Raw genomic sequence first — 8,974 nt, forward strand, 5'->3', positions numbered from 1 at the left:
CTCCAAGCTGGGCTTCAATAGTACATGAACCTAGAACTTCCAAATGTACAAGCTGGATTCAGAAAAGGCACAGAAACCAGAGATCAAATTGCCGACATACACTGGATCATTGAAAAGGCAAGAGAATTCCAGAGAAACATCTACTTCTGCTTCACTGAGTACACTAGAGCCTTTGACTACGTGGATCACAACAAACTGTGGAAAATTCTTTAATAGATGGGAATACCAGGCCACCTTACCTACCTCTTCCAAAACCTGTATGCAGGTCAAGAAGCAACAGTTAGATCTGGATATGGAACAATGGACTGGTTCAAACTTGGGAAAGGAGCAGCTCAAGGCTGTATATTGTCACCCTGCTTATTTAACTTGCATTCAGAGTACATCATGCGAAATGCTGGGCTGGATGAAACACATGCTGGAATCAAGATTACTGGGAGAAATATCAATCACCTCAGATATGCAGATGACACTACCCTTATGGCAGAAAGCAAAGAGGAATTAAACAGCCTCTTGATGGAAGTAAAGAGGAGAGTGAAAAAGTTGCCTTCAAACTCAATATTCAAAAAATTAAGATCATGGCATCCAATGCCATTACTTCATGGCAAATAGATGTGGAAACAATGGGAATAGTGACAGAGTTTATTTTCTTGGCTCCAAAATCACTGTGGACAGTGACTCCAGCCGTGAAATTAAAAGACATTTGCTCCTTGGAAGAAAAGCTATGACAAAACTAGACAGCATATTAAAAAGCAGAGACATTACTTTGCTGACAAAGTTTGTCCAGTCAAAGCTACACCTTTTCCAGTAGTCATGTATGGATGTGAGAGTTGGACTATAAAGAAAGCTGAGCTCCAAAGAATTGATGCTTTTGAACTGTGGTGTTGGAGAAGGCTCTTGAGAGTCCCTTGAACTGCAAGGAGATCCAACCAGTCAATCCTAAAGGAAATCAACCCTGAATATTTATTGGAAGGACTGATACTGAAGTTAAAGCTGCAATACTTTGGCCACCTAATGTGAAGAGCTGACTCATTGGAAGAGATCCTGATGATGGGAAAGACTGTACTCAGGAGGAGAAGGGGATGACAGAGGATGAGATGATTGGGTGGCATCACCAACTTGATGGATATGGGTTTGAGCAAACTCCAGGAGATAGTGAAGCCTGGCATGCTGCAGTCCATAGAGTCGCAAAAAGTCAGACACAACTGAATGACTAAACAACAAATTATTGTACAGTATTTCATCTTGAAGTTGAAAGACTAGATAATTCTTGAAGGGGATATGAAGCTGTCTCATGCAATCATTCTTAGACTCAAATGCTTCAAGTTTCTGGAGAAGAAAGATGATGAATAAAATGGTTGTGGGCACAGTGGCTTGAGAACTCTTGCCTTGTCTTAAGCACAGTTAAGCATATACTTAACTATAGTCAATATATACTAAAGTATAGTCAATCGCGGCTATCCAATAACAGTCCCAGGACTGTTAAATCATCCAGGTTAAAAGAGCAGTCAGAAAATTGGACTTTCATCTGAAAGCTCCAAATATGTAAACTCTAGTAGCTAATTCTAAGTTAAACACTGTAATTTCTTGTGTAAAGAATTCCTCCCTACCCATGTCACTTACGTCTGCTAGTTCTAGAGAGGGGTTCCCTTCATCACCACCCACTTCCTTACCCTGAGTCCCACCAAAACAGGTGCAGGGCCTCTTGTTTCCTCAATGCTCACTTCTTTGCTCACTGTCCAGGAAAAAGTGTTTTTTTGGTTTCTGGATGTTCTGGAATATCAGAGACAGAGAGGTGATTCAAGGACATTTTCAGATTATGGACAACATCATTCATGCTGGGCACATACAGAGGGAATTGATGGCAGATGCCTGACAATAGCAGGAAAGTGAAAAGAATGGTTCTCAGCTTTGTTGGCCTCAGAACATATGGGACAAGCATGAGCTGGCCAGCTTACATATGACCACTCAGCTCCTGGATAGCCCCAGAGTGCCAGTGACCATGAATACTGAGTGATCTGCTATGCAGATCTAGCTCTTTGCTGAAAAGCTGAGAGCAAGGCCCTTTTGGGGCTTCCCTGGTGGCTCAAACAGTAATAGATCTGCCTGCAATGCAGGAGGCCCAGGTTCAGTCCCTGGGTTGGGAAGATCATCTGGAGGAGGGTGTGACAATCCATTCTAGTATTCTTGCCTGGAGAATTTCATGGACAGAAGAGCCTGGCAGGCTACAGTCCATGGGGTCGCAGAGTCGGACATATCTGAGTGACTAATACACACACACACACACACACACACAAGGCCCTTTGCAGAAATACCCCTTATCTCTTCATCCCTATCCTCCCTCAGACTTCTCCCTCCTTAGCATCTTTCAACAACTCTATTCTCACCCTACTCCTTTCTGATAAGAAGAAATTTCCTGTTCTCACACCAGATGTTTCTACCCCAAATTTGTCCATGGTATAAGTCTTCTCTATATCCCTAAGGCCGTAGAATTTCTGTAAGAAACTCCAGAAGACTCTCCTTTTCTCAACTTTTTAATCTATCACATTCATCTCTGAGATGATGGGATCGAATACAAGTCTCCTGCATTGCAGGTAGATTCTTTACCAGCTAAGTCACCAAGGAAGCCCTCTGAGACAATGAACACATTGAATAGGCTGCTTGAACGGAGAGGAGGAAAAATTCTAAACATCAAGATAAAAAATAAGTTAAAACTTGTTTTAAAAAGCTCTCCTTGCACAAAATGTGTTTAAAGTAGAATACATTTTTGCTTTTATATTTATTGTTATTTGTATTAAATTACAAATCTGACATAGCAATCTTTTTGGCCTGTGAAAGAAAATCACATATTCAAAATAAAAATTTACTTGAATGGGTGAACGTGCTCCGTGTTTCTTCTCAGCCTCTTTACATGACGTAGAGGCTGCAGACTGTTCTCAGCTGTGTATCCCTCCTTCTACTCCTAAGGTAGAAGCACAGGACAAATACACTGAAAATATATAGAAAGCATTTTATTGCCTAACTATAAGCATTATCTATTATTAAGATATTACAAGGTATCAAGTGCTTTTAAACCAATGATGAATGAAGTCTGGGTGATTTTAGTACCATATCAGAACTGAACATCTGATAGAGAAGAAGCTGTAATATTTTTTTTTCCTAAAGGGGAAATATTTAAACCTATTACTTTTCTAATGGATGCCTAGAAATCTTACTCCATGATGAAGAAAAAAGAGAAATATAGGTCCATTTGACTCCATTTTTTATAAATTCCTTGTTTAAAAAAAAGAATTCAATAAAATTCTCACCTCAGTTACTGTATTATCAAAGTCATCACACAGGTTTCTTTCACCTGTCAGAAAAACCCTCTTAGATGCTACTGTCTTAATGCACAGGGAGTTTTAAAAAATGGGGAGGGTGTCTGCTGATGCCTTCAGGAAGCTTTGGCATGATGGTGGGGAAAATAAAACAAGTTTAAGTGCTCATATCTTTGGTTAGTCTCACCTCTGTCAGAGCCCCTGTTAACATCCAACATTATTATGATGCCTTTAGTTTCCACATTTCTCATCTTAAAATATCACTTGTTTCCCATGATTATAAGTTATTTGTATGTTTGGTAGAACTTTCACATGCTACACTGTATTAAGTTATGATTACCTATTAATGTATTCAAATTAATGAGCAAGTGTTATAACAGATTCTATGTGCTAGAATTTTCAACATATGCTGAGATATATGATTATAATATGCTGATATATGTAATAGATGTATGCAAGTTGCTCTGACAGATCATAAGAGAGAGCTACATAAGGCCACTCAGGAGAGATGACCCTTCTGTTTAGCCTTCATAAGTAGGTGATCATTAGCCAGAGCAAGAGGTGAGGACAAGCACATTCTAAATTAGAAAAGCTATGTACTTAAAAGAATATCAGTATAACGAGGACATAAAGTGCAATGTAAGAATACTACATGCAAGGGTTTACAGGGTCACCAAGTTTGAAACACTTGGTAGTTTATAGTGAGGCTTTTAGATGTTACTGCAGTGGGGCACCTTGGGGGATACTAAGTGGGATGCTCATTTAACCAGTGAGATACTTGTTTTGATTATCATAGTGGAAAACACTCTCTGGTGGAAGTTTAGAGATTGCATTGGAAACAGGCAAGAATGCAAATGGGAGGCCAACTACGAAGGTTTGTTGTAATCTAGGAAGAGGCCTGAACAAGGCAATGGCAAGAGAGATGGGGGATATGGGACAGATTCCAGGACTATTTAAGAGATGTAAATAGTCAACATGACTCAGTGAATTTTGGATCTGAAAAACAAGGGAAGAGAGTCTAGGTTTCTGGCGTTGACACCTGGCTATATATAGTGGTGCCAAAAACCAGCATAGGAAATTCAGGAAAAGGATGAGGTTTTAATACATGGGATATGTTGAGTGTATTTTTGGACACATCTAGTGCAATTACCTGTGGTTTATCTAAGATCAGACATATATTGAGTAGTTGAGAGCTTGGTTCAGATATGAGTGAAAGAGGAAAATCTGAGATTTACCAGGTCTTAGCTGAAGCTATGAAAGTGGATGAGATAAACCAGAAAAATGTGTAGAAGATGTGGTAAAACTTATCTGGGAAACTTTAACATTTAAAGCATAGACAGAGGAAGTGGTGACTGCAGGTAAAAGTTAGGTTTAAATCTCAAAGATTAGTGCTCCAAAAACCAAGATGTAAGGTGGTATTTCAAATATAAGTGAGACAAATTAGTCTCTGGCATCAGATTCACAGACGAATGAGGCAAAAGAAAAATTAAGGAGAGTTACTGAGATTTAGCATCCTGGTGGTCATTGGTACTCTCAGGTAGCTCTTTAAAGATGTAGTAGAGACAGTAGCCAGACTTTGGGACTTTGAAGATTGATCAGATTGCAAGGCTCCTTAAGTATGGTTATGCAGGGAGTTTCTTGCATGAGAACTCCCACCAAGAGGTGCTGCTGCTGCTAAGTCACTTCAATCGTGTCTGACTCTGTGTGACCCCATAGATGCCAGCCCACCAGGCTCTCCTGCCCCTGGGATTCTCCAGGCAAGAACACTGGAGTGGGTTGCCATTTCCTTCTCCAATGCATGAAAGTGAAAAAGTGAAAGTGAAGTTGCTCAGTCGTGTCGGACTCTTCGCGACCCCATGGACTGCAGCCCACCAGGCTCCTCCATCCATGGGATTTTCCAGGCAAGAGTACTGGAGTGGTCATGTGGGATAAATATACCTACCTGGTCTATTCAGTGAGTCATATGCCCTGTTACAAGATAACATACATCCTGAGGAACTTACAACTTTTGCTAATTTTTTCAAAGTTATTGATGGGTTAACTGTAGCCTGAGGGAGGATTTCCCAGTAAGTAGAAAAAGGAGAAAGTGGGTAACAGCTAGAGGGATGTAAAATTTATTTGATTTTTAAAGATCAGCTAGTCTTAACCATAGGGGCTTCCCTGGTGGCTCAGATGGTAAAGAACCTACCTGCCATGCAGGAGACCCAGATTCAATCCTTGGGTCAGAAAGTTCCCTGGAGAAGGGAGAGGCTACACACTTGCCTAGAAGCTTGAGCATCTGAGAATTTTGGTACTTAGGGGGTCCTGGAAATAATCCCTTGCAGATACCAAGGGATGACTGTATATGTATGTGCATCTGTATATATACACATAAATTATATAAATTTATAATTTATTTCATTGTAATTTGTAGCTTCTAAACTATTAAAGCTTAAAAAAAGATGACGGGTTAGATGGCTAAAAGCATATAAAATGGGAAAAGACTGTAGCAATAAATCTAAATGTTCCAGCAATTTCAATAAAATAGAAATGGACTAACCTGCTACTAAAGAAAAATCTATTGAAATAGCAAAACACAAAAAGATTATCATGTATTACTAACAAGAGAGACACCAAGCCAAATGATTTAGAATTGCTGAAAATAAAGAGATATAAAAAGATATAGTGTAAAATTCTAACCCAAGTTAAGTGTATAGAGCAATATTAATATCAGACAAAATAAGATTTAGTGAAAAAAGACTCATACACATAGCTAGAGATAATACATACTTATATATTAACTTCTAGCAAATGGATAAATCATCACATATTGAATATTACAATATAACTTCAAATTATTTAATGAAAAATGGATAAAATTTCAAGGGGAAATTGACAAACAATAATTATAGTATGAATTTAACACATGCTTTATAAACCAGTAGATTTAACTTGACAGAATTTAACTCCATAAAAGATTTTAAGTATTGTTTAAATTAGTAAATGGGATTAAACTGAAAGTGAAAGTCACTCGGTCATGTCTGACTCTTTGCATCTCCATGGACTATACTGCTGCTGCTACTGCTAAGTCGCTTCATCGTGTCCGACTCTGTGTGACCCCATAGGCGGCAGCCCACCAGGCTATCCCGTCCCTGGGATTCTCCAGGCAAGAACACTGGAGTGGGTTGCCATTTCCTTCTCCACTGCATGAAAGTGAAAAGTCAAAGTGAAATCGCTCAGTCAGGTCTGACTCCAGGCCAGAATACTGGAGTGGGTTGCCATTCCCTTCTTCAAGGGATCTTCCCAACCAAGGGATTGAACCCAGGTGTCCCACATTGCAGGCAAATTCTTTACCAGCTGAGCCACCAGGGAAGTAAATGAAATGTATATTGCTATATACATATGTAATAGATTATTTTCTCAAACTGAAATGGACTTTAAAAGTGACGCTTTATAAAGCCACAAACCCAAAAATTTCTGAAAAGCACATATCATACATACTATTTTCTCTGACCACAACTGAATTGAATCAACTATTAACATACAAAATGGCCAATTTCCTTATCCAATGCTTCTAAAAAAAAGAAGAAAATGCAATTAAATAATTTATGGATTAAAATATTTCACTGGAAATTAGAAAATGCTAAGAACTAAAAGAAATTTAAAATATTCTGAAGCTCCAATACCTTGGCCACCTCATGTGAAGAGCTGACTCATTAGAAAAGACCCCGATGCTGGGAAAGATTGAAGGCAGGAGGAGGAGGGGATGACAGAGGACGTGATGGTTGGCTGACATCACTGGCTCACAGGACATGAGTTTGAGCAGACTCCAGGAGATAGTGAAGGTCAGGGAAGCCTGGTGTGCTGCAGTCCATGGGGCACAGAGTTGGACACAACTGAGTGAATGAACAGCAAATAAAATATGGGCTGCACCTGTGGACCAAAGATTGTTTTGTGCCCTGACTCCAGATCTTAGAGAAAGATTATAACTTTACATTAGTTAAAAATTAAGAAAATTGGAAAATAACTTATGTAAGCATTCAAGAACTAGAATCAACTCAAGATTTAGAACACAGAAAATAATTAAAAATGTAAATTATTGAAACAGAAAGCATAACCAACAATAATAAAACCAATAGAAATATTTAAAGAAAAAAATCATGTATTTGTAAAGATGAGCAAAATAGAGAAAGCTACAGTGAGATTAACATTACAAAAAGATATAACTATAGAGTGGATATTTTAAGACATTATAAGGTACATTTTTTAAAGCAAGACAATTGTGTCTAATAAATTAACAAATTAATATTAAATGATTTTCTTAAAAGCATAAAGAAATAAAATTTAATAAAGAAAAATATTAGTCAAAAATATTTTTTTCTAAAATAAACTAGTTTTAAGTTGTTTTAGAAATATTTTATCTAACTTAAAAGAAGCAGACAATCACCATATTATAAAATTTTCTTCTAAAAAAGAAAAAGAGAAAATTGATTTTATGTAACCTTAACATGTACCCTAGACTCAGTCAGGGTAAAATAAAATCTAGTTCAGTCTTCTTACTGAACATACATTCAGAACTACTTAATAACCCATGTGCATAATTCAAATGTTTGCAAGCTAGCAGGTGGATAACATCAATGTTTGAAACAGGTTGGATGGGGATCAGAATGATAGTTGTAGCTACTGCTGCTGCTGCTAAGTCGCTTCAGTCGGGTCCGACTCTGTGCTGCCCCATAGACAGCAGCCCACCAGGCTCCTCTGTCCACAGGATTCTCAAGGCAAGAACACTGGAGTGGGTTGCCATCGCCTTCTCCAGTTGTAGAGACCATGTCAAATAGGAGGGCATACATTAACATGTCCTTGTGAAGTTGTGAGAATACTCTTAGTTTTGTCAGAATTGACAAATTTTTTTCAGGAAGAATAATAAATATAATCTCCTGATTTTCAAATGTTGACAACTTATTCAACTTTTTGTGGGCCCACTGCACATGACCATAGGCTAGATTTGGTTGGAGGACCAGGAACGGCTTTGGTTGACTATTTTCCAACTTTGCAATGAGGACCAACAGCAAGCCTTAGAGAAAGAGTAGAGCCATTCATCCTTCCTAACTTTTCAGTGCTTAGATCACCACCAGAGCCTCCAGCTGTGCCCAGAGCCCAGCTTCTGATGACCCAGGGATGCTACAACTGGGTCAGCACTGGAGCCTGGCCTACTTGCCACTCTGCTGTTTGGTTATCTTGTGTGGTCCAATCACTTTTCTTCTTATTTTGCCATTTCTACTCAAGCATATCTATCCTAAAATAGTCTTTTTAAGTCTGATCCTAAAGTAGTTTTACTAACATCTTACAGAATCTCTTCCCTGCCTTCTTTTCTTTGAAAGGTCTGATACTGTCACTGATACTGTGAAGTTATTTGATGAGCTTTAAAGTAAAAACTAATGTCTGCAAACATCTTCCCTCAAATAAAGATTATCATTCTAGGAGAACACGTAACCAAAACATTTCTTGCACACTGACTTCATCAGAAATATCTGGCATTGTTCAAAGCTGTGAAGGTGATGCTTTAGTCAGCAGAACATGTGGAACCTATAATCTTTTTTGTGTTCAGCGATTGCTGAGCCTTTATTGGTCTGTTGCTACATTTGTAGTTTCATTTAAAAGATTTTGATGAATTATTCTTT

The sequence above is a fragment of the Bubalus kerabau genome, chromosome 9 (genome assembly GCF_029407905.1).
Source record: "Bubalus kerabau isolate K-KA32 ecotype Philippines breed swamp buffalo chromosome 9, PCC_UOA_SB_1v2, whole genome shotgun sequence".
Taxonomy (NCBI): Eukaryota; Metazoa; Chordata; class Mammalia; order Artiodactyla; family Bovidae; genus Bubalus; species Bubalus kerabau.